Source organism: Cetorhinus maximus, chromosome 32, assembly GCF_964194155.1.
Source record: "Cetorhinus maximus chromosome 32, sCetMax3.hap1.1, whole genome shotgun sequence".
Taxonomy (NCBI): domain Eukaryota; kingdom Metazoa; phylum Chordata; class Chondrichthyes; order Lamniformes; family Cetorhinidae; genus Cetorhinus; species Cetorhinus maximus.
The window spans coordinates 18020548-18045692 of NC_135910.1; the positions used below are offsets into that span (position 1 = coordinate 18020548).

At 51.7% G+C, this 25145-nt stretch overlaps 1 protein-coding gene across 1 annotated transcript in view; it reads right to left on the bottom strand.

Annotated features, from left to right (window-relative positions):
* Positions 1-20276, bottom strand: part of LOC144671305 (uncharacterized) — a 164842-nt gene extending 144566 nt beyond the window's left edge. Inside the window, exon 1 of the mRNA XM_078533116.1 lies at positions 20093-20276. The gene's annotated coding sequence lies outside the window, so the exon portion shown is untranslated. The remainder of the gene's footprint in view (positions 1-20092) is intronic.
* Positions 20277-25145: the final 4869 nt, after the last annotated feature.

Sequence of the window (25145 nt, forward strand, 5' to 3'; positions counted from 1 at the left end):
CTGCGCTAGTCAGGGCCTATCAGATGCACTTTTGCTCACACCCACAGTGACAGGCCAACTTTCCCCCAATCTTTCTCCATAATTTAGTCTTCAGGCACAATCAGACTCATCTCTCCTGCATTTAGCCGTTTGGTTTTGAAGTTGACGTAGGCCATGTGTGTTGAGGGCTGAGGGACTATGTTTTACTGATACAGTTCTGCGCATCATATACAAAAATAATATACAGAATGTGATTTACATTCCTTTTAAATTTTCGAAAAGAGATATTTCTGGAATGTTAAGGCCTGTCAACCCCATGCGAGACCATCTAAAGACACCCAACACTTAAGCCACAAGTAAGCTAAAGACACACTTTTACTGCGAGTCTGGCTTTGAACTAGATTGACAAACGTTTGCACACACAAGAGACCAGTTCAGCTAAGGAAAATCCTTCCTGAGCACTAACCCTACCATCTTCCCCCAGTCACCATCCAGCTGTTTCTCTAATGAATCCAATCTCCTAGCAACATGTCCCAGCTGTGGATCACCCTCTGTATGCTCAGTGGGTGCTCCCAGGAGTTGTGATTCAGTGGGTAGCTCCATACTCCAGCGTGGTACTGTCAGAGACACCAGCTTAATCTGAGGTGCCACCTCGCATGTAAAATATCACCCAGAACAATTGGAAGAAAAAAAAAAGGAGATTTATCCCTTGTCCTGAGCAATATTCAACTAACAGAATCTTTCACAGTCAGTTCACATGATCTCAGCTCCTGCCCAAATAGCAGAGGCACTATCGCCTCCTCTCCAATACCTTCCTGACCCAATTTTTGGGCAGGTTTGTAGGCTGCTCATTAATCCTGTCTGAAACCCACCCCCAGTGTAGGATCCTGCTCCCTTTTGTACCGGATTGGAATTGGCCACAGCCACAGATCTTAAAGGCCCCATCCCCACAAAAAAAAATAGACTTTAACATTGTGTGGGGGTGGGGGGCGGGGGGTGGTGGAGTAATAGGAAATTCCTCCCTAAACCTCCCCCACAACATTCCCCGCCTCCCCCACTCCAGGCTTGGCGTGCTGCCTGCTAGCACACAATGAGAGCTGGGCACTTCGCCAATATATCCCAACCAGGCCCAAACCCACCACCAGTTTGACCCACCTGCTGAAGGGACCAGGCAGGCCCTGTAAATCCATCACTGACTTCATGCCCGAATCCCCTACCCAGCACCCCCCCACCTCCCCACCCCAGCTCCCTTCCGAAAGACTCCACCTCCAGTCCAAACCAGGAACCAGCCCAAACTGGTCACGGGCAACTTTTTGGTTCAGAGGGGGAGGCTTCTACTTACTGAGCCACAGCTGGCATTAGATGGAGAGAAACGTTTGCCTTTTTAAGCGCGTTCTTCACGATTCGGGATGTCCCAAAACACTTTGCGGCAAATGGGGCCAAATCTGGCAGCCATTTTGTATCCACAAACAGCAACGAGAATTGCGGCCAGTCCATTTGTCTGGTAGCGTCGGTTATGGATGAATGTTGGCCAGGACGCTGGGGCGGGGGGGGAGAATCCTCTGCTCTTCATCAATAAGATACTGTGAGGTCTTGAACATCTGCCTGAACCAGGAGGTAAGGCCTCGTTTTAGGGGATTCTCATTGTAACCACGTCCAATTGCCCCCGGCTACCCGGCAACAAGCAGAGTCAAGTTGAACAATACAATGCGTCTGTCCACCAGCTGCATCCTATCTGGATGCTTGATAGACAAAAAAAAAGATAAAAGGAACGTTTAAAAAAAAAGTCCTGCCGGCAAATGGCCAGGATCGCCTTGTAGCTAAAACTTGGCATCTCTGCCCTGTATCTGCTGCCGAATCGTTTCAAAACAAATAAATGTTTGTGGTTAAATGAGCTCATTCCTTACACTGATGCCAAAAGAAAAAGGGGGAGGATTTGCTGGTTCCCTCAATCCCAGGCCCTAGTTGCCCATGAACTTGGCATAAACCTTCACCTATTTTTAGCAGCAAGTACATTCCTTGTTCTTCATTTCTCCGCTGGTCACAGTTTGCTGGGCCAGGGACACGAGTTCAAACCCCACCTAAGCAGATTGACAACTCGACTTCAGTTCTAATAAGCGAATTAAGCTATTAGCTGGTCTCCGTGAAAGTGAAGCGATCAGATGTGTGGTCAACAAAGAAAACACCCATCTGGTTCACTAATGCCGTTTAGGGAAGGAAATCTGCCATCCTTACCCGGTCTGGACCTACAGGTGACTTCGTGTTAATCATGGTTGACTCTAACTGCCCTCAAAGGCTAACATCACTTTGGGTGAAAATCTTTTATTTTTGGTCTCTCATGGGATGTGGGCATCTCTGGCAAGGCCAGCATTTGTTGCCCGTCCCTAATTGCCCTTGGACTGAGTGGTTTGCTCGGCCATTTCAGAGGGTAGTTAAGAGTCAACCCCATTGCTGTGGGTCTGGAGTCACATGTAGGCCAGACCGGGTAAGGGCGGCAGATTTCCTTCCCTAAAAGGACATTAGTGAACCTGATGGGGTTCCATTACTGTGTCTAGCTTTTCAATTCCAGATTATTAATTGAGTTTGAATTGTACCAGATGCCGTGGTGGGATTTGAACCCATGTCCCCAGAGCATTAGCCTGGGCCTCTGGATTACTGGCCCAGAGTCATCACCACTATGCTACCACCTCCCCTGGACAATAAAGAGGTTCGATTAAAATTTAAGATAAAGGTGTCCATGTTCTTTTGACATACCGATGAATTTTCTCCTGGATTTTGCTAACAGTGGGAGATTAATCTTTAATTCAGGGAGACTCCAGGGCAATTCTGGGGGTGGGTTGCTAACCCTCTCGTGTGGGCATTGCACGGGGATAGGATGGGGGTCTCAAACAGCACTCACTGTCGAAACCCCCACTCCTCAAGATTGACCACGAGGGAGAGGGTGTTCACAGACTCTGGTGTAGGCCAGGAGGGAGCAGCAAGGGACAATAGCAAAGTTTTAAAAAAACAAATTCAGCAAATCTCATTTAATAGAATGTAATAAATTACATTTTTCTGGTGTGTGGGTATGTTTGACTGTCCCCTGCTGTTTAATTTACAGCTTGAGAAATTTACATGTGTTCTATATGGAACAGTAAATGGGAAAATGACAGGAAATGTTCCCTTACCCATAACGCAGGATATAATATTACACTGAAGAATTTGGTGATAAATTTTTCCTGCAAGAACAAGCATCTTTTATCTCAAAACTAGTTTCCTTTCTCATTACTAGTCCCTTTGTGGAATTCCAGCAGCTATATATTACCATCAGGTAGTTACTGGACAGCAATAACAGGAAACTGGGGCAGTTTGGGGGAAAGAGGCGGAGAGGAGATTTTATAAAGTGATGTACAATAGTTAAGGGATTTGAAAAGGTTAGTATTAAATGAAGTTGGGAGGGGAGGGGAGTGTAATGGAAGATCAAGCTTATTGAAAGGTAAAATATACACAAAAATCTTCTTCAACACATGGGATACACTTCCAGGAAGAACAAGTGGAACTCATTAGAGTCATAGGGACATTACGGCACAGGAGGAGGCCCTTCAGCCCATCAAGTCCATACTGGAGTCTCTTAGGAGAGAGTTTGGTATTGAATGGAAGGACCCTATGAGCTCCTGGGATGGATGAATTAAGGCGGGTTGATCAGCCGCCCTTATCCGCGATTTTCCTCATGGTCCAGCAGGGGAATGCTTAAGCCTGGATGGAAACTGGATTGGGATTGGGAATCAAATATCCCTAGATATAGGCCATTGGAGGAGAGATGGAGAAGCAGAATGGGAGCAGGAATGAGCATGTTAAATAAGCAGAATAAACACAGAAATTCTGCTCACAGGCACAATCTGAATTATGGGATGTTATCAAATCATAGAATCACACAGTGCAGAAGCAGGCCATTCAGTCCATGCTGGCTCTTTGGAAGAGCCACTCAATTGGAGTCACTCCCCCTGCTCCCCATAGCCCTGCACATGTTTCCTGGTCAAATATTTCTCCAATTCCAATTTTGAACGTTACTACTGAATCTGCTTCAACCGCCCTGTCAGGCAGGTCTTTTGAGGTCACAACAGCTCCTTGTGCAAAAAGAATTCTCCTTACTGACCCTCTGGTCCTTGAAACAATTACCTTAAATGGACCAGTGAAGAGTGGGAAGGAAAGAATGAGCGTTGTTGGCAGTTTAAAGAGGTTTTCAGTTATAACAGTCATTATAATGGCCGGGAGAAGGGTGAGCCTTGACTAGTCTAAGTTAAGGTTGATTGAAGTGGGGTAGGTTTCTCCGAATCCAACCATGACTGTTTCCTCAATTAAGGTGTCGCGTATCTAACATTGATTTCCAAATCTCATGGTTGATGAACTAGGAGTTGGTTGTCTCGGAAAGATTAGGGAGATTCCAAAATAAGTTCTTACTGAACATGCGGAAAGAAAACAGGAGAGTCCAAGACAAAAGGTTGCACTGGAGATTCAGCAATGAAACAGCGCAGATTAATTGGTTGGGGAAAAGAAAAAAATCACAGATCAAATAGTGAGCCAGCAGTGGGAGAGATTTAAATATATCCTAGCTGAGGGTAAAAGGCGTTCACCAAAGGCTTCAGAATAAAGTGAGATCAGACTGAAGATGACATTTACTAATGCTGAGAAACAAGATTAGTAAAACCACAAAGTATAAATCAACATGGAGAGAGAGGTAGTGAGGGATTTTACAAGTACAACAATAGCTTGCATTTATATACCACCTTTAACGTTGTAGACTGGCTGGGCAGGTTGGTTGGCATTGGCAACCTCAGGACTAGCCCAAAGGCAGCCACAAAGGGTCCCGAATTTGAAGGGATCCCAGTGCAGCGCACCAACAGATGGAGCTGGAATGGCCGATACAGCCAGAGGTGGTCCAGGTTTGTTATATTGGTTTTATTAACCTCAGTGGAACGGGAAGAATCCCGATGATGATGAAGACGAGGAAGAGGCAGCAAGTGTGTGGGAATACCGCCACCTCCAAACCACACACCACCCTGACTTGGAAATACATCACCGATCCTTCACCATCACTGGGTCAAAACCCTGGAACTCTCTCCCTTGCGACACCGTGGACGTACCTACACCACACGGACTCCAGCCGTCGACCTCCTCGTGAAGCAACCCCTCAATTTTAAAATTCTCATCTGAGTTTTCAAATCCCTCCCTATCTCTGAAATCTCCTCCAGCCCCACAACCCTCCGAGGTCTCTGCACTTTTTCCAATTCTGGCCTCTTGGGCATCCCCAATTTTAAATCACTCCATCATTGGCAGCCACGCCCCAGTTGTCTGAGCCCTAAGCTGTGGAATTCCCTCCCTAAACCTCTCCACCTCGCTTTTTCTCCTTACAGCCTAATATCTCCTTACGTGGCTCGGTGTCTAACATTGCTCCATTATGCTCCTGTGGTGTACCTTGGGATATTCTATTATGCAAAAGGCACTATGTAAATGCAAGTTGCGGGTGTTTTCAAGATGGCGGCTCTGCACCACCATCTCAAGGGCATTTAGGGATGGGCAATAAATAATGGCCTTGCCAGCGGCGCTCACAACCGCAAATGAATAAATTAGGACTCTTGCGCACGGAACAAAGGGACTGGGGGTCGTGGGGGTGGGGGAAATGGAGAACAGGAAAAAGGTTAATGGAAGAATATCAAATATTTGAAGGGGAAGCTGGATAAACACATGAGGGAGAAAGGGATAGAAGGATATGTCGATAGGGTGAGATGGAGTCGGGTGGGAAGAGGCTCATGTGGAGCTAGCACAGAGCAGCTGGGCCGAATGGCCCGATTCTGTAAATTCTCTCTATGTTCATCGGAGTAAAGCAACGTCAGCAAGTCAAACCCACTGTCCTTTCACCTGCCAGAGATGACAGTTAATATCCTTTACTTTTTATAATAAAGTCACACAGTTACCATAGCAACACAACCATTAAAAACAGAAAGGAGGCAGCAGGCAGGGACAGCCTCGGGATCCGGGAAGGTTCACTCAGCTGATTCCTGGGCTGGAGGCGTTTGTCTTCTGAGGAAAGGTTGAGCAGGTTGGGCCTTTCCCATTGGAGTTTGGAAGAATGAGGGACGATCTGATGGAAACATAGAAGATTCTGAGGGGGCGGCGGGGGGGGGTGTTGGGGGCTTGACAGGGTGGATGCTGAGAGGGTGTTTCCCCTCCTGGGGCAGGGGGGGGGAAATCTAGAACGAGGAGGGGGCACAGTTTCAGAATAAGGGGTCTCCCATTCAAGATGAGGAGGAATTTCTTCTGTCAGAGGGTTGCTAGTCTGTGGAATTCTCTCCCCCAGAGAGCAGTGGAGGCTGGGACATTGAATATATTCAAGGCTGAGTTTGAGTTTTGATTGACAAGGGAGTCGAGGGTTATGGGGGGGGCGGACAGGGAAGTGGAGTTAAGGCCACAATCAGGTCAGCCATGGTCATGTTGAATGCTAGAGAAGGTTTGATGGGCCCAATGGCCACTCCTGCTTGTAATTCTTTTGTTCTTATTCAAAAGGGGTTGATTCTCTGGCAAAGCCCACAGGCCATTCAGCCCAATAGCTGCTGCCCCTGCTGCCCATTTTCTACCATTTTATTTTTCAGGTGTTTGACATTAAAGCAAAACTGCATTGCCAGAGGTCGCGTGACAGCAGCAATGAGGCGTTCGGGTGGATTTGGTGAGGAACTTTACCCCTGCGACAGAAACCACCCGATCTCCGCTCCCGTCCCCACAGGGGGCGGCCCATTGCCGTGTGGCATCTTCATGCCCGGGTGCCACGGTGAGAATCTACCCTCCCTCCCTCAAGGCATTGGTTTTGCAAACTGACGCACGTCTCACAATGAACGGGCGAGTATTTGGCAGCAGGAGAAAGAACAGCAGAGAAGGTTTATGAAGCCTCTTCAGGATACGGCCGAGTTGCTCTGTTTCTGGGAGAGCTGGTGCAGGATTGGCCTTCAGATCGGGAGTTTTAGTGGCTTTTGAGGTTCGACTGCTTGGAAATCAAAGCAGAAGAGAAAATATCTTCATGTGCAACCAACTAGTGCTGTGTTGACAATAAAACTGTTTCCCACATTACAACACTGAGCAAGCTTCAAGAGTACGCCATTGGCTGTAAAGACCCTCAGGATGAGGTCGGGAAAGGTGCAAATCCTTTATTTCCCACGGCTGAGTTTGGGACTTGGACCAAGGGAGAGGGAGTTAAACCAAGGTCAGAGGACAAATTAGCGAAAAGTGCATTTAAAACCAATCTTAAATGAGGATGCCTTTGTCCATGAGTGAAGGGTATTTGGAATAGTCAGTTGGCTAGAGAGGGAGTTAAAAGCACCAGGAATGTTATAAAGGGCAAGTACTGCTTCCAAAGAGATGAACTTTGATCATCCAAAGGGCCATTTTTCACCTTTGACGTCTCTCAATCTCTTTGGAGAATTGTAGCCTTCAAATCAGCTCAAAATATCCTTAAAATCAACTCTTAAAAAAAAATACCCTTAAAATCAGATTAACTGAAGTTATTCCTCTCCCCTGCCTCTCCCCACATTGTTTAAATTACTCTCTTCCCCTGTTGTCTCCTCCCATATCCATCAATTCCTTTTAGACAAAAGCCAGCAATGCCCCAGGACTGGCTGCCAGACATACAAATTAGGAGCAGGGGGAGGCCATTCAGCCCCTCGAGCCAGAACGCCTTGTGATAACAATACTGCAAGGTTCCCACAGAGGTTTTTAAAACTTTGTCCAGGCTGCTACATAAATGCAAGTTGTCGGGCTCCAGGTGGTGTTGACCCCTCCCTTGCTCAGCAGGAAACCAGGCTCCGGTTAATTGCTCCCTCCCTGCCACATTATACAGAACTGGTGCGCAACGCCACTCCCTCAGCCACCCAGGCACTCCAGGCTGAAAGGGGCCTCCTATGATCTGTGCACCAGGGCAGTCTGTATTCCCAGCAGCCCTGGCCTTAAGTCTTACCCTCAAGAACAGATTCCTGTTTTCACTAAATGTGCTGAAAACACGCATTCCGTCTGGAGCTGCTGAAGCACTTGTCAGGATCCCAGCGGATTACATGGCCGATGTGATCATTAAATGTTGCTGCTCCATGTTTGTTCAATTAGCGACCAGTTACAAAACAAAAAGAACGGGAATCGATCTCCTTGGCGAACCAGGGCCGAGGGGGCATGGGAGGCGGTGCCAAGCGAGTTTACCGAGAGTGGGTCAGGTGAGGTCTGTCACAAACAACAGAGACAGAAAACAGGTCCGGGGAACTTTAAGAGGGAAAAGGGTCAACTCTCTACCCCCCACCAAATCCCAGGTCAATAAGCCTTTGCAGCTAATTTCCAAACATCAGCGGAAGGAGGGCAACAACGTACAAACTGACAATTTGATTTCAAACACCTTAAAAGGAATTCTAGGAATTGGAATTAGAGCTCAGAATCCAAGATAGACAAACAATAGACAGACTTGCATTTATACAGTGTCTTTCCCAACCAGATGTCCAAAAACACCACTGAAGTATTTTTTTTTTTGGAAGTATAGGCACTGTTGTGATGTAGGAAATGCAGCAGCCAATTTGCACACAGCAAGATCCCACAAACCACAAAGTGATAATGACCTGATAATCTTACTGTGTTGTTGGTTGAAGGGTAAATATTGGACAGGACACAGGTTAGAACTCCCATGCTCTTCTCCAAGATAGCTGCCATGGAATCTTTTACATTTGAAAGGGCAGACAGTGCCTCAAATTAAAATTTCATCCAAAAGACAGCACCTCTGACAGTGCAGCACTCCCTCAGTACTGACCCTCTGACATACGAACATATGAATTAGGAGCAGGTGGAGGCCACTCGGCCCCTCGAGCCTGCTCCGCCATTCAATAAGGCCATGGCTGATCTGAATGTAACCTCAACCCCACATTCCTGCCTACTCCCGATAACCTTTCACCCCCTTGTTAATCAAGAATCTATCCAGCTCTGCCTTAAAAATATTCAGACTCTGCTTCCACTGCCTTTTCAGGAAGAGAGTTCCAAAGACTCACAACCCTCAGAGAAAAAAAATTCTCCTTATCTCTGTCTTAAATGGGCAACTCCTTATTTTTACAGTGACCCTTAGTTCTAGATTCTCCCACAAGAGGAAACATCCTCTCCACATCCACCCTGTCAAGATTCCTCAGGCTCTTAAAGGTTTCAATCAGGTCGCCTCTTACTCTTCTAAACTCCAGTGGATACAAGCCTAACCTGTCCAGCCTTTCCTCATTAAACAACACGCACATTCCTGCTATTATTCTAGTAAACCTTCTCTGAACTACTTCTAACGCATTTATATCTTTCTTTAAATAAGGAGACCAGTACTGTACACATTATTCCAGATGTGGTCTCACCAGTGCCCTGTAAAACTGAAGCATAACCTCCATACTTTTGCAATCAATTCCCCCTCACAATAAATGATAACATTCTATCAGCTTTCCTAATTACCTGCTGTACCTGCCATTTGTGATTCATACACCAGGACACCCAGATCCCTCTGAATCTCAGAGCTCTGCAATCTCTCACCATTTAGATAATAAGCTTCTTTTTTATTCTTTCTGCTAAAACGAACGATTTCACATTTGTCCACATTATACCCCATTTGCCAGATCTTTGCCCAATCACTTAACCTATCTATGTCCCTTTTTAGCCTCCTTATGTCCTCTGCACAATTTACTTTCCTACCTATCTTTGTGTCATCAGCAAATTTAGCAATCATACCTTTAGTCCCTTCATCCAAGTCATTTATATAAATTGTAAAAAGTTGAGGCCCCAGCACTGATCCCTGTGACACACCACTCGTCACATCCTGCCAACCAGAAAAAGACCCATTTATGCCAACTCTCTGCTTCCTGTAAGCCAGCCAATCTTCTATCCATGGCAATATGTTACCCCCTACACCATGAGCATTTATTTTCTGCAATAACCTTCAACTTGGTACTTTACAAAATGCCTTCTAGAAATCTAAGTACAGTGCATCCACCAGTTCCCCTTTATCCACAACACATGTGACTCCTTCAAAGAACTCCAATAAATTGGTTAAACATGATTTCCCTTTCACAAAACCATGTTGACTCTGCCTGATTGCCTTGAATTTTTCTAAGGGGAGAATTTTCATTCTTCCACCAACCTTAAGGTTGGATGGTCAGCCTTACAAGTGCCTCAATTAGTTGATCAATGGCCTCAGTAGGTCTTATCTTCAGTTCGGCAGGCACGCGGCCGATTCTGCTGCACACCCGCCAAACTGAAGATCTGAATGACGCGCGGTGACATCGGGACGCACGCCCGACATCACCGCGTATCATTTTAAGCATCGGCGTGCGGGGCCCCGCCCCCACACACCGACCAGAAGATTTAGGCCTAAGTGCCCTGCTTTAATCTTTAATAACAGCTTCTAATACTTTCCCTGTGACAGATGTTAAGCTAACTGGCCTGTAGTTTCCTGCTTTCTATCTCCCTCCCTTTTTGAATAAAGGAGTTACATTTGCTATTTTCCCATCTAATGGAAACTTCCCCAAATCCAGGGAATTTTTGAAAATTAAAAACCAATGCATCAGCTATCTCACTAGCCACTTCTTTCAAGACAGTGAGGCACTCACTCAGTACTGACCCTCCGATAGTGCATCACTCCCTCAGTACTGACCCTCCGATAGTGCATCACTCCCTCAGTACTGGCCCTCCGATAGTGCATCACTCCCTCAGTACTGACCCTCCGACAGTGCGGCACTCCCTCAGTACTGACCCTCCGACAGTGCATCACTCCCTCAGTACTGACCCTCCGACAGTGCGGCACTCCCTCAGTACTGACCCTCCGACAGTGCAGCGCTCCCTCAGTACTGACCCTCTGACAGTGCAGCACTCCCTCAGTACTGACCCTCCGACAGTGCGGCACTCCCTCAGTACTGACCCTCCGATAGTGCATCACTCCCTCAGTACTGACCCTCCGACAGTGCAGCACTCCCTCAGTACTGACCTTCTGATAGTGCGGCACTCCCTCAGTACTGACCCTCCGATAGTGCGGCGCTCCCTCAGTACTGACCCTCCGACAGTGCGGCGCTCCCTCAGTACTGACCCTCCGACAGTGCGGCGCTCCCTCAGTACTGATCCTCCGACAGCGCGGCGCTCCCTCAATACTGACCCTCCGACAGCGCGGCGCTCCCTCAGTACTGACCCTCCGACAGGGCGGCGCTCCCTCAGTACTGACCCTCCGACAGCGCGGCGCTCCCTCAGTACTGACCCTCCGACAGCGCGGCGCTCCCTCAGTACTGACCCTCCGACAGCGCGGCACTCCCTCAGTACTGACCCTCCGACAGCGCGGCGCTCCCTCAATACTGACCCTCCGACAGCGCGGCGCTCCCTCAGTACTGACCCTCCGACAGGGCGGCGCTCCCTCAGTACTGACCCTCCGACAGCGCGGCGCTCCCTCAGTACTGACCCTCCGACAGCGCGGCACTCCCTCGGACTCACATCAGAAGACACCTCCCCTCGGTTTCCCCGTCTCATTATTCAGGAACAGTTCTGATTTAGCAGCAATGCCAGGGACCTCCTATTGCGACTCCGCACAACCTCATCCGACACAGATTCAGACAGAATGGAAGGTTCTGGATTCATTCTGAGGTCAGTGCGGAGTTCGCTAATCTCATTGAGGGAGAGAGTTGCAGCTGTGAATGTCTCTATTGGCTCTTGGGTCCACGAGCTGCGGGGGGGGAGAGTGTGGGAGGGGAAGGGGGCAAATCAAACACTGTTCACACCCCTGACTCCTCCTTCCTGAGCCATTTCCATCAAGGGTCATCCTGGTTGATCAGCCGAAGCAAGACAACTTGGAACCGGGTTGCCAAGGGGGTGGTCTCCTAGCAGCAAATGCTCTCCGAGAGGAGTGGAAATGTTGAGTAGGTGTTATACTTTGGGTTGCCAACTCTAGTTGGACATACTCCTGGAGGTTTCATCACATGGTCTTTGATCGCTCCACCCCCCACACGCTTCTGCCATCGATCGCTCACATAAGCCCATCCTCCTGGCGCCCACCTTCCCTTAGCCAATCAGGGAGCGAGTAGATTCTTCACTTCCCCAATGTAAAGGTTCTTGACCAACCACTAAACAGGCTTCATTTCCCCATTTCCAAAACAAATCCAACCAACCAAAGACTTAAGAATTTTTTAAAAAACACAACTTTATGCCCCTCCCCCGATGACACTTGTTTCCCTCCCCCACCCCCCCCAACCACCCCCAGGCTTTTGAGTGAAGATTAATCTTCAATTCCTAGAAACTCCAGGGCAATCCTGGAGGGGTTGGCAACCCTAGGTCCATTGCACGTTGCACAGCCGCAGGATGTTGGGGAGAGGCAAGCCAACAACAACTTACATTTGTGTAGCACCTTTAATGGAATAAACTATCCCAAAGTGCCTCACAGGAGCAAAACTTGACACTGAGCCACACAACGTGATCTTAGAGAGACAAAAGAGGTCGGTTTTATGAAGCGTCTTAAAGGAGGAGAGAGACGGAGAGGTTTAGGGAGGGAATTCCAGAGCTTAGGGCCCTGGTTGCTGAAGGCACGGCCGCCAATAATGGAGCGATTAAAATTGGGGATTTAAGAGGCCGGAATTAGGTGATTCGGGGGAGGCTAGAGGAGGTCACAGAAATGAGGAGGAGCAAGGCCACTGAGTGAACTCGGTCAATCGCTCAACATTGTAACTCTCCGACTAACATTTGTCTCTGCTGTGCCAAACTCCAACACCAGCATAAAGATGGAGGACAAGAGGTGGATTTGACTTGATCTCTGCCAAACACTTTTTAAACACAAACAAAAACAGAAAATGCTGGAAAAACTCAGCAGGTCTGACAGCGTCTGTGGAGAGAGAAACAGAGTTAACGTTTCGAGTCCGTATGACTCTTCATCAGAGCTAAAGTAAAAATGTGATGAAATTTGCACTGTTTAAGGGCAGGTGGAGCTGGATAGAAGGCCAGTGATAGGTGGAGGCAAAGGAGAGATTGACAAAGATGTCATGGACAAAGGGAGTGTTAATGGTAGTGGTACTGGCTAAAGGAGGTGCTGATAGTGGCGTTAAGATCAGAAAGCAGAATGTGGTAATAGCCGGACAAGGGTAAACACTCTGGAAAGAACAACATGAACAAGTGGCAGATGATCCTTGTGGAGATGGGGTGAGGGGGAAAAAAAGATCGAAAATAGGATAAAAGGTGGGGATAAAACAATGAATAAAAATGGAAATAAATAAAAACAAGTGGATAAAAAATAAAAATTTAAAAATAGAAATGAATATTGAAAAGGGGATAAAAAGTGGTGGGGATGGAGGAGGGAGGAGGGAGGTCTGAAGTTGTTGAGCTCAATGTTAAGTCCCGGCGGGTACCCATAGCCACACCTTTTATTTGGAGGAAGTAAGACAAGATTTAAGGAGAAATTGTTCAGTGAGAGAACAAGTTCAGCCAGACGGAGCACAATATGAGGTAAAGCTTCAGTCAGTGTGTGAGGGGACATGTTGTATCTGGAGTGTGTGTGGTATAACAGTTGTCAGCTGCCTGGAGCGTGACTGGGCAACATGGAGGCAGCTGCTCAGCATCTAAACTGCTTCCAATGTGTAAACATCGCAAATCGTACACGTTTAAAAAGCACACTCATAGGCTCATACCCACTCAAATGTCTCCCTTACAGAGGTTCAGTAAATATTATACTGAAGGCTTTATGGTATATTGAGGACTTTCCTGTATTGCTACGCTTTCTGGAGAGATGGTGGCAGAGTGGTAACATCACTGGACGAGTAATCCAGAGGCCCAGGCTAATGCTCTGGGGACATGGGTTCAAACCCCACCAATGGCCGCTGGTGGAATTTAAATTCAACTAATAAAATCTGGAATTGAAAGCTAGTCTCAGTAATGGTGACCATGAAACTATCATCAACTGTTGTAAAAACCCATCTGGTTCACTCATGTCCCTTTAGGGAAGGGCATGGTCTGGCCTACATGTGACTCCAGTCCCACAGCAATGTGGTTGACTCTAAACTCCCCTCTGAAATGGCTGAGCATGACACTCAGTTCAAGGGCAATTAGGGATAGGCAACAAATGCTGGGCCTTGCCAGCGACACCCACATCCCATAAAAGAAACGAATCCCAGCAAAATGGATCAGTCTTGGTAAACCGTGTGATTGTTTTCTGAAGTTTTGGTGGCATTTTAGTCTCATCACAACTTTCTGGAAAACATAAAGACAATGGTGGACCAGAAAAAGCCTTCTGTCCATCCAGCCTTCTGTCCATCCAGCCTTCTGACCAGCCAGCCTTCTGACCAGCCAGCCTTCTGACCAGCCAGCCTTCTGTTCAGCCAGCCTTCTGTCCAGCCAGCCTGACCCACACAGTTTGATACACTTCCTTGTTCCCACCCTAACCCCATCCACTGAAGAGACCAAAAACACCCTTAGAGCAATTTCATAGGATGGTTAAAGCACCAAAGAAGGCCATTCCGCCCATCGAGTCCATGCTGCCTCTCCAAGAGCAATTTAGCTGGTCCCACTCCCGCACCCTTTCCCCTGCTATATTTTTTTCTCTCTCTAAGTGTTTGCACAATTCCCCTTTGAAAGCCATGGCTGACCCTGCCTCCCCCACACTCTCAGGAACTACACTCTAGACCCTAACCCCTCACTGTGTGAAAACATTTTTCCTCATGTCACCCCTGGTTCTTTTACCTATCACCTTAAATCAGTGTCCTCTGATTCTCAATCCTTCCATCAATGGGAACCCCATCCACTCTCTCCGGACTCCTCCTGATTTCGAGCACCTCGATCAAATCTCCTCTCGGCCTTCTCTTCACCAAGGAGAACAGCCCCAACATATCCACATAACTGAAAACCCTCCTTCCGAACAAGTGTTGGCCAGAATCAGACATAATCCAGTTGTGGCTGAATTATTGTTTTATAAACACTCATTTAAAGGGGAAAGAATTTTTTTATTTTATTCATGGAATGTGGGTGTCACAGGCTAGGCCCAGCATTTGTTGCCCATCCCTAATTGCCCTTGAACTCAGTGTCATGCTCAAACATTTCAGGGGGCAGTTAAGAGTTAACCACATTGCAGTGGGTCTGGAGTCACATGTAGGCCAGACCGGGTAAGGACGGCAGATTTCCCTCCCTAAAGGACATTAGGGAGCCAGATGGGTTTTTAACAACAATTGACAATTAGACTTTTTAATTCCATCGAATTCATCTGCGATGGTGAGATTCGAACCCTGGTCCCCAGAGCATTATCCTGGGTCTCTGGATTAAGAGTCCAGTGATAATACCGCAACACCACCACCTACCCTGAGGGTAGTGGTATTGTCTGACACCATTAGCCCCTCTCCCCCGTCCCCAACCTGTCTCCCCCAGTGACTAAAACTAGTCCAGGAGATCACTCTGGCCCTGACTGTTGATACCAGGTAACTACCACTTGAACCAGGTAACCTCTGCCCAGTCAGAAACGCCCGAAAGAAAGAATTTTCTCCTGCTCCCACTTCCATCTGGCCTCGTCCAACTTAAACTTGTGACCCCTGGCATCCCTAACCTCTTTAATTGAGCTGAACTATCAACGTGGGAGGGTCTTTCCGGCAGCTCGATCCAGGATGAGGTCTGATCGGCCACACAGGCTCAAACCTGGGCACAGTTCCTCGCCAAACCGAAGGATGAATCTCCCCATCCGCGCAGATCCATTTCCCAACTGCTTCTTTGGATGGAGCCAGTCTTGTCTTAACTTCCAAAGGGGTGTGGGGGATGTTGGGTGTTAACAGTGAACACAGTGTTCGAAGTGCGTAGCGTTTCTGACAGCTCCTTATCGGAGAGGCACTCTCCACACGGAGAAACAATAACTCAAGGCAAGCTTGGCCGTGGCTGACAAACAAAAATAAAAGACACATTTCGGAACAGTTTGTGCTTTTTTTGGGGCCCTTGGATCCAGGCTTCGGGGAGCGCAAGGGCTGCTGGAAACTCACATATACTCGGGGACCGGGTCTGCGCTGGCCGACTGGGGGGGCACGGGAGGAGAAACCTAGAGTGAATCTCCAGGTAAAAGACATTGTGGTATCCGGAGCAAGGGACCCATCAACAAGGAGACTTGCATTTATATAGCACCTTCCACAGCCTCCGGGCACCCCAAAGTCCTTTCCAGCCATATTTTGAAGTGTAGTCACTGTTGTAATGTAGAAAAAAAAACACAGCAGCCCAATTTGCGCACAGCAAGATCCCACAAAAAGCAACGTGGTAATGAGCACATCATTTGGGGTTTTTCTTTTTGAGTGGATTTTGGCCAGGACACATGGGGTACAACAAAATAGTGCCACAAGAGCTTTGTGCCTACCCTAGAGGGCAGATAGGGCTTTGGTTTAACATCTCATCTAAATGACAGTGCGGCACTCCCTCAGCTCCCCTCCAGTGTCGGGCTCCATTTTATGCTCATGTCTCTGGAGTGGGATTTGAACCCATGATCGTCTGAGTCAGAGGTGAGAGGGTAACCGACTGAGACATGTCGGCAACAGCCAGAATATCGATGCATGTTACACGCACAAGGTGTGTTACTCCAGGGACACACATGGGCTTCCAGTTATTATTGTAAATTATCAACAACAATATACACAAAGACTCATGTTGACAATGCTGTTGCTGTCCCGGGGAGTGTGTCAGTATTTACAGGGGGGTCCCCGGGGAGTGTGTCAGTATTTACAGGGGGTCCCCGGGGAGTGTGTCAGTATTTACAGGGGGTCCCCGGGGAGTGTGTCAGTATTTACAGGGGGTCCCCGGGGAGTGTGTCAGTATTTACAGGGGGTCCCCGGGGAGTGTGTCAGTATTTACAGGGGGTCCCCGGGGAGTGTGTCAGTATTTACAGGGGGGTCCCCGGGGAGTGTGTCAGTATTTACAGGGGGTCCCCGGGGAGTGTGTCAGTATTTACAGGGGGTCCCCGGGGAGTGTGTCAGTATTTACAGGGGGTCCCCGGGGAGTGTGTCAGTTTTTACAGGGGGTCCCCGGGGAGTGTGTCAGTGTTTACAGGGGGTCCCCGGGGAGTGTGTCAGTATTTACAGGGGGCCCCCGGGGAGTGTGTCAGTATTTACAGGGGGTCCCCGGGGAGTGTGTCGGTATTTACAGGGGGTCCCCGGGGAGTGTGTCAGTGTTTACAGGGGGCCCCCGGGGAGTGTGTGTGTGTTTACAGGGGGTCCCCGGGGAGTGTGTCAGTATTTACAGGGGGTCCCCGGGGAGGTCGGGTGGGGGGGGTCAATCCTATGTGGCTGTGATAAAGGTAAACTGTCCCCCCCTCATCTGTCTGCAGCCTTTGACCCGTTGACCACCCCATCCTCCCTCAAACCTCCTCCACTGTCGCCCTGCTGTGTGGGACTGCATTCACCAGGCTCCATCCTTATCTATCACATCATAGTCAGGGAATCACTTGCAACGGCCTCTCTTCCGGCTCCCACACCATTACCTCTGGTGTTCCCCCCCAGGGTCTGTCCTCACCCCCCCTCCTACTCCTCATCTACATTCTGCAGCTGGGCAACATCATCCTGTGGCACGGCGTCAGTATTCACACGTCACCCTTGATGACACCCAGGGTGTGGGGTGGGGGATGGGTGGGGAGAGGAACTCTCCTGCTCTTCTTCAAAACAGTCGCCTGGGATCTTTCCCACCCAGCTGAGAGGACAGGCAGAGCCTCGGTTTAAAAATCTCATCCCAACGATGGCACCTCCAACAGTGCAGCACTGGACACTCACTCACGGCATTGGGTGCAGGGAGTGGGACTTGAACCCGCAACCTTCTGACAGAGGAGAGGTGGGAATGTCATCCATTGAGTCAGAGCCAGTGCAGAGGAAAGCGGCTATAACATTCCCCAAATGGCACTCAACTCAGAACAGGTCAGCAATTCAACGTGGGATCTTCCTGCCCTCCCTGGCCTGGTTGTTTGGGGATGTATCATCAGTGCCTGTCCCTCACTCCCTCCCTGCCCAGCCACGCCACAATCGGGGAAGCAGGTGGGGGGAGGGCCACAGTGAGAGCTGGGAGGCACTGAGGGGCATCTGGAATTGTGACAGGGGCAAGTTTACATTGGGACAATTAGTCTAACTTTTCATTGACTGGAAATTTTGCCAATAAAACTATCACAGAAACAGAATAAAGGCTGAGTGAAAGACCAAGAAATTGAAAATCATCTTAAAACATTAAGCCCAGGCCTCAGCTCCTTGCCTCTCCGCAGTGTTGCCCTGACAATGGATAAACAACCTCGGTGCTTCCTGTTCTAAACAACTGCCCCTACCCCCCACCTCCAGGTTAATCCTGCAAAGCTGTAGTCCCATCCCACCCACTTCACCCAGAGAACAATTCCTCATTCCCCCAAGAAACTGTTAGAAAGTGGCCTTACTGTGTAATGTAGGAAATGCAGAGGGCAGTTTGTGCACAGCAAGCTCCCACATCTGGTTATTTTGCTGATATTTTTTGAGGGATGAATTTTGGCCAGAATACTGGGGAGAATGCCCCTGCCGTATGGGATCTTTTACATCCCTTCGAGAGGTCAGGCAATAAGACTCAGGATGTCTCACCCAAAAGACAGAACCTCCGACAGTGCGGCACTCCCGCAGTACTGACCCTCCGACAGTGCGGCACTCCCGCAGTACTGACCCTCCGACAGCGCGGCACTCCCGCAGTACTGACCCTCCGACAGCGCGGCACTCCCGCAGTACTGACCCTCCGACAGCGCGGCGCTCCCGCAGTACTGACCCTCCGACAGTGCCGTGCTCCCGCAGTACTGACCCTCCGACAGTGCGGCACTCCCGCAGTACTGACCCTCCGACAGTGCGGCACTCCCGCAGTACTGACCCTCCGACAGTGCGGCACTCCCGCAGTACTGACCCTCCGACAGTGCGGCACTCCCGCAGTACTGACCCTCCGACAGTGCGGCGCTCCCTCGGTACTGACCCTCCGACAGTGCCGTGCTCCCGCAGTACTGACCCTCCGACAGTGAGGCACTCCCTCAGTACTGACCCTCCGACAGTGCGGCACTCCCTCGGTACTGACCCTGCGACAGTGCAGCACTCCCTCGGTACTGACCCTCCGACAGTGCAGCACTCCCTCGGTACTGACCCTCTGACAGTGCAGCGCTCCCTCAGTACTGACCCTGTGACAGTGCGGCACTCCCTCAGTACTGACCCTCCGACAGTGCGGCACTCCCTCAGTACTGACCCTCTGACAGTGCGGCACTCCCTCAGTACTGACCCTCTGACAGTGCGGCACTCCCTCAGTACTGACCCTCTGACAGTGCAGCACTCCCTCAATACTGACCCTCTGACAGTGCAGCACTCCCTCAGTACTGACCCTCCGACAGTGCAGCACTCCCTCAGTACTGACCCTCGAAGTTTCTGGAGTGGGTCTTGAAGCCAGAGCCTGGGGAGGGGTAAGTGTTACTCACTGACCCACACACTCAGTGAGTGAAACACGGTTCAGTGAAATAAATCATTCTGCACAGCGGGAGTTGCTGAACTTTACTCCTATTCCTGCACCCCTGCTGTGAGGAGTGACCAACCCTCTCTCTCTGCAGCTTTTGCCAAGACTTGGAATCAGTCACAATGGCTTTGGCCCAGGTTCCTTAAAACTAACCAAGTTTAAAATTGCTCCATCTGTAGCAGAAATCACCCAGATCCCCTCCTCCCAATTCCACCAATATTGTTTACCCTTAATTTCCAATCAGTCTGGAAAAGTCATACAATGGAAGTGGAAAATAAGGACCGAGTAATTTCGGGACATCAGTAACAAGAATCTCTTAGCTCCAAAAAGGAAAACATATAAATATTTTTAAAAAGAGCCTTTTGTTTGTAAAGCCAGGGAGTTAGTTGCTGAACTACATACAATTCCCTGCAGGATTTCAGGGAGAGACATTGGGAAGTGGTTTCATTTATCCCCAGGATTAATTCATCTTTTTCCCCCTGCAGATTAGCCAGCAGAATTCCCTGGGATAACATTCCCTCTCTTCCCCCCTCTCTCTCTCTCTCTCCCTGTGGGATTGAGTTAAGAGAAAATGTGCTTCAAGCGGACTGAGGCAGCAAAAAATAAAATCTCCACCTACCCTCCAATTCCTGTCTGCAGCAACCGTGAGGATCCCTCTCAGGCAAATCGCACCGACATGCGGAATCTCTCCCCGGCCAAAACAAAAAGGGCTTCTCTTCACTTGTGTGTCTCGGTGTGAAGCTGAAATCCTTCAGAGCTCACAAAGGGCAGCTCAGTGTGTGTCTCCCAGACATCAGGAGCAGCACAGAGACAGAGATAGAGAGAGAGACACAGAGAGAGACAGAGAGAGAGCTGGAAACAGCACAGACAGGGAGCAGGGGGATACTGAGGAGGGAGCGATCCATGAACACAGGGGGTGGGGGAAGAGACTTGTCCTCCTGCTAAAACCAGGCAAACCGAGCAAGGGGAGAAGGAAAAGCAAACTCAGCCCCTTCAAGCAGCAGGACTGGCTCCTTAACCCTGTGTGTCCCGGACACCTTCACATCAGGAATCCGAATGACTGGAGTGACCCCGGCTCAGAGAGAGTCTGTTCCATACAGAGCAGCCCCCCCCACCCCCGAATCTGCTCTCCCCCCCCACCCCCAATCTGCTCCCCCCCCAGAATCTGCTCTCCCCCCCCCGAATCTGCTCTCCCCCCCCAATCTGCTCTCCCCCCCCAAAACCTGCTCTTACACCCCCTCCCCCAATCTGCTCTTACCCCCCCCAAACTGCTCTCCCCTCCCCAATCTGCTCTCCCCCCCCAATCTGCTCTCCCCCCAAACTGCTCTCCCCCCCAATCTGCTCTCCCCCCCAATCTGCTCTCCCCCCCAATCTGCTCTCCCCCCAATCTGCTCTTACCCCCCCGCAAACTGTTCTCCCCCCCCAATCTGCTCTCCCCCCCAATCTGCTCTCCCCCCCAATCTGCTCTCCCCCCCAATCTGCTCTCCCCCCCAATCTGTTCTCCCCCCCCAATCTGCTCTCCCCCCCATCTGCTCTTACCCCCCCGCAAACTGTTCTCCCCCCCCAATCTGTTCTCCCCCCCCAATCTGCTCTCCCCCCCCAATCTGCTCTCCCCCCCCAATCTGCTCTTACCCCCCCCAATCTGCTCTCCCCCCCAAACTGCTCTCCCCTCCCCAATCTGCTCTCCCCCCCAATCTGTTCTCCCCCCCCAATCTGTTCTCCCCCCCCAATCTGCTCTCCCCCCCCAATCTGTTCTCCCCCCCCAATCTGCTCTCCCCCCCAATCTGCTCTCCCCCTCCCCCCCAATCTGCTCTCCCCCCCAATCTGCTCTCCCCCCCCAATCTGCTCTCCCCCCCAATCTGCTCTCCCCCCCAATCTGCTCTCCCCCCCCCAATCTGCTCTCCCCCCCAATCTGCTCTCCCCCCCCAATCTGCTCTCCCCCCAATCTGCTCTCCCCCCCAATCTGCTCTCCCCCCCCCAATCTGCTCTCCCCCCAATCTGCTCTCCCCCCCAATCTGCTCTCCCCCCCAATCTGCTCTCCCCCCCAATCTGCTCTCCCCCCCAATCTGCTCTCCCCCCCAATCTGCTCTCCCCCCCCCAATCTGCTCTCCCCCCCAATCTGCTCTACCCCCCCAATCTGCTCTCCCCCCCCAATCTGCTCTCCCCCCCAATCTGATCTCCCCCCCCCCAATCTGCTCTCCCCCCCCCAATCTGCTCTTACCCCCCCAATCTGCTCTTCCTCCCCAATCTGCTCTCCCCCCCAATCTGATCCTCCCCCCCCCCCAATCTGCTCTCCCCCCCCCCCAATCTGCTCTTACCCCCCCAATCTGCTCTCCCCCTCCCCCCCAATCTGCTCTCCCCCTCCCCCCCAATCTGCTCTCCCCCTCCCCCCAATCTGCTCTCCCCCTCCCCCCCAATCTGCTCTTACCCCCCCCAATCTGCTCTCCCCCCCAATCTGCTCTCCCCCCCAATCTGCTCTTACCCCCCGCAAACTGTTCTCCCCCCCGCAAACTGTTCTCCCCCCCCCAATCTGTTCTCCCCCCCCCAATCTGTTCTCCCCCCAATCTGCTCCCCCCCCCAATCTGCTCTCCCTCCCCAATCTGCTCTTACCCCCCAATCTGCTCTACCCCCCCAATCTGCTCTACCCCCCCAATCTGCTCTCCCCCCCCCAATCTGCTCTCCCCCCCCAATCTGCTCTCCCCCCCAATCTGCTCTTACCCCCCAATCTGCTCTCCCCCCCAATCTGCTCTCCCTCCCCAATCTGCTCTTACCCCCCAATCTGCTCTACCCCCCCAATCTGCTCTCCCCCCCCCAATCTGCTCTCCCCCCCCCAATCTGCTCTCCCCCCCAATCTGCTCTTACCCCCCAATCTGCTCTCCCCCCCAATCTGCTCTCCCCCCCCAATCTGCTCTTACCCCCCCCAATCTGCTCTCCCCCCCAATCTGCTCTCCCCCCCAATCTGCTCTTCCCCCCAATCTGCTCTTCCCCCCCCAATCTGCTCTCCCCCCCAATCTGCTCTTCCCCCCCCAATCTGCTCTCCCCCCCAATCTGCTCTTACCCCCCCCAATCTGCTTTTACCCCCCCAATCTGCTCTCCCCCTCCCCCCAAATCTGCTCTCCCCCCCCAATCTGCTCTCCCCCTCCCCCCCAATCTGCTCTTCCCCCCCCAATCTGCTCTCCCCCCCAATCTGCTCTTACCCCCCCCAATCTGCTTTTACCCCCCCAATCTGCTCTCCCCCCTCCCCCCAAATCTGCTCTCCCCCCCCAAATCTGCTCTCCCCCTCCCCCCCAATCTGCTCTCCCCCTCCCCCCAATCTGCTCTCCCCCTCCCCCCCAATCTGCTCTTACCCCCCAATCTGCTCTCCCCCCCCAATCTGCTCTCCCCCCCAATCTGCTCTTACCCCCCAATCTGCTCTCCCCCCAATCTGCTCTTACCCCCCAATCTGCTCTCCCCCCAATCTGCTCTCCCCCAATCTGCTCTCCCCCCCAATCTGCTCTCCCCCCCAATCTGCTCTCCCCCCAATCTGCTCTCCCCCCCAATCTGCTCTCCCCCCCCAATCTGCTCTCCCCCCCAATCTGCTCTTACCCCCCCCAATCTGCTCTCCCCCCCAATCTGCTCTCCCCCCCCCCAATCTGCTCTCCTCCCCCAATCTGCTCTCCCCCCCCAATCTGCTCTCCCCCCCAATCTGCTCTCCCCCCCCCAATCTGCTCTCCTCCCCAATCTGCTCTCCCCCCCCAATCTGCTCTCCCACCAATCTGCTCTCCCCCCCCAATTTGCTCTCCCCCCCCAATCTGCTCTCCCCCCCCCAATCTGCTCCCCCCACCAATCTGCTCTCCCCCCCAATCTGCTCTCCCCCCCAATCTGCTCTCCCCCCCCCCCCAATCTGCTCTCCCCCCCAATCTGCTCTCCCCCCCAATCTGCTCTCCCCCCCAATCTGCTCTCCCCCCCAATCTGCTCTTACCCCCCCAATCTGCTCTCCTCCCCCAATCTGCTCTCCCCCCCCAATCTGCTCTCCCCCCAATCTGCTCTCACCCCCCCAATCTGCTCTCACCCCCCCAATCTGCTCTCCCCCCCCAATCTGCTCTCCCCCCCACAATCTGCTCTCCCCCCCCAATCTGCTCTCACCCCCCCAATCTGCTCTCCCCCTCCCCCCCAATCTGATCTCCCCCCCCTCAATCTGCTCTTACCCCCCCAAACTGCTCTCCCCCCCCCAATCTGCTCTCACCCCCCCCCCAATCTGCTCTTACCCCCCCCAATCTGCTCTTACCCCCCCCAATCTGCTCTCCCCCCCCAAAACCTGCTCTTACACCCCCCCAATCTGCTCTCCCCCCTCCCCCCCAATCTGCTCTTACCCCCCCCAATCTGCTCTTACCCCCCCAATCTGATCTCCCCCCCCCAATCTGCTCTCCCCCCCCAATCTGCTCTCCCCCCCAATCTGCTCTTACCCCCCCCAATCTGCTCTCCCCCCCCAAAACCTGCTCTTACACCCCCCCCCAATCTGCTCTTACCCCCCCAATCTGCTCTCCCCCCCAATCTGCTCTCCCCCCCAATCTGCTCTCCCCCCCAATCTGCTCTTACCCCCCCAATCTGCTCTCCCCCCCCCAATCTGCTCCCCCCACCAATCTGCTCTCCCCCCCCCAATCTGCTCTCACCCCCCCCCAATCTGCTCTCACCCCCCACCAATCTGCTCTCCCCCCCCCCAATCTGCTCTCCCCCCCCCAATCTGCTCCCCCCACCAATCTGCTCTCCCCCCCCCCAATCTGCTCTCCCCCCCCAATCTGCTCCCCCCACCAATCTGCTCTCCCCCCCCCCAATCTGCTCTCCCCCCCAATCTGCTCTTACCCCCCCAATCTGCTCCCCCCCCCAATCTGCTCTTCCCCCCCCAATCTGCTCCCCCCACCAATCTGCTCTACCCCCCCCAATCTGCTCTTACCCCCCCAATCTGCTCTTACCCCCCCAATCTGCTCTTACCCCCCCAATCTGCTCTCCCCCCCCAAACCCCCCCCCCTCCCAATCTGCTCTCACTCCCCCCCACCAATCTGCTCTTACCCCCCCAATCTGCTTTTACACCCCCCAATCTGCTCTCCCCCCAATCTGCTCTTCCCCCCCAATCTGCTCCCCCCACCAATCTGCTCTACCCCCCCCAATCTGCTCTTACCCCCCAATCTGCTCTACCCCCCCAATCTGCTCTTACCCCCCCCAATCTGCTCTTACCCCTCCCAATCTGCTCTCCCCCCCCAATCTGCTCTCCCCCCCCCAATCTGCTCTCCCCCCAATCTGCTCTCCCCCCCCCAAACCCCCCCCCCTCCCAATCTGCTCTCACTCCCCCCCACCAATCTGCCTCTTACCCCCCCAATCTGCTTTTACACCCCCCAATCTGCTCTTACCCCTCCCAATCTGCTCTCCCCCCCAATCTGCTCTCCCCCCCAATCTGCTCTTACCCCTCCCAATCTGCTCTCCCCCCTATCTGCTCTTCCCCCCCAATCTGCTCTTACCCCCCAATCTGCTCTTCCCCCCAATCTGCTCTTACCCCCCCAATCTGCTCTTACCCCCAATCTGTTTTTACCCCCCCAATCTGATCTTACCCCCCCCCCATCTGCTCTTACCCCCCCCCCAATCTGCTCTTACCCACCCCCCAACCCTATTCTTATCCGCCCCCCCAACTTGCTCTT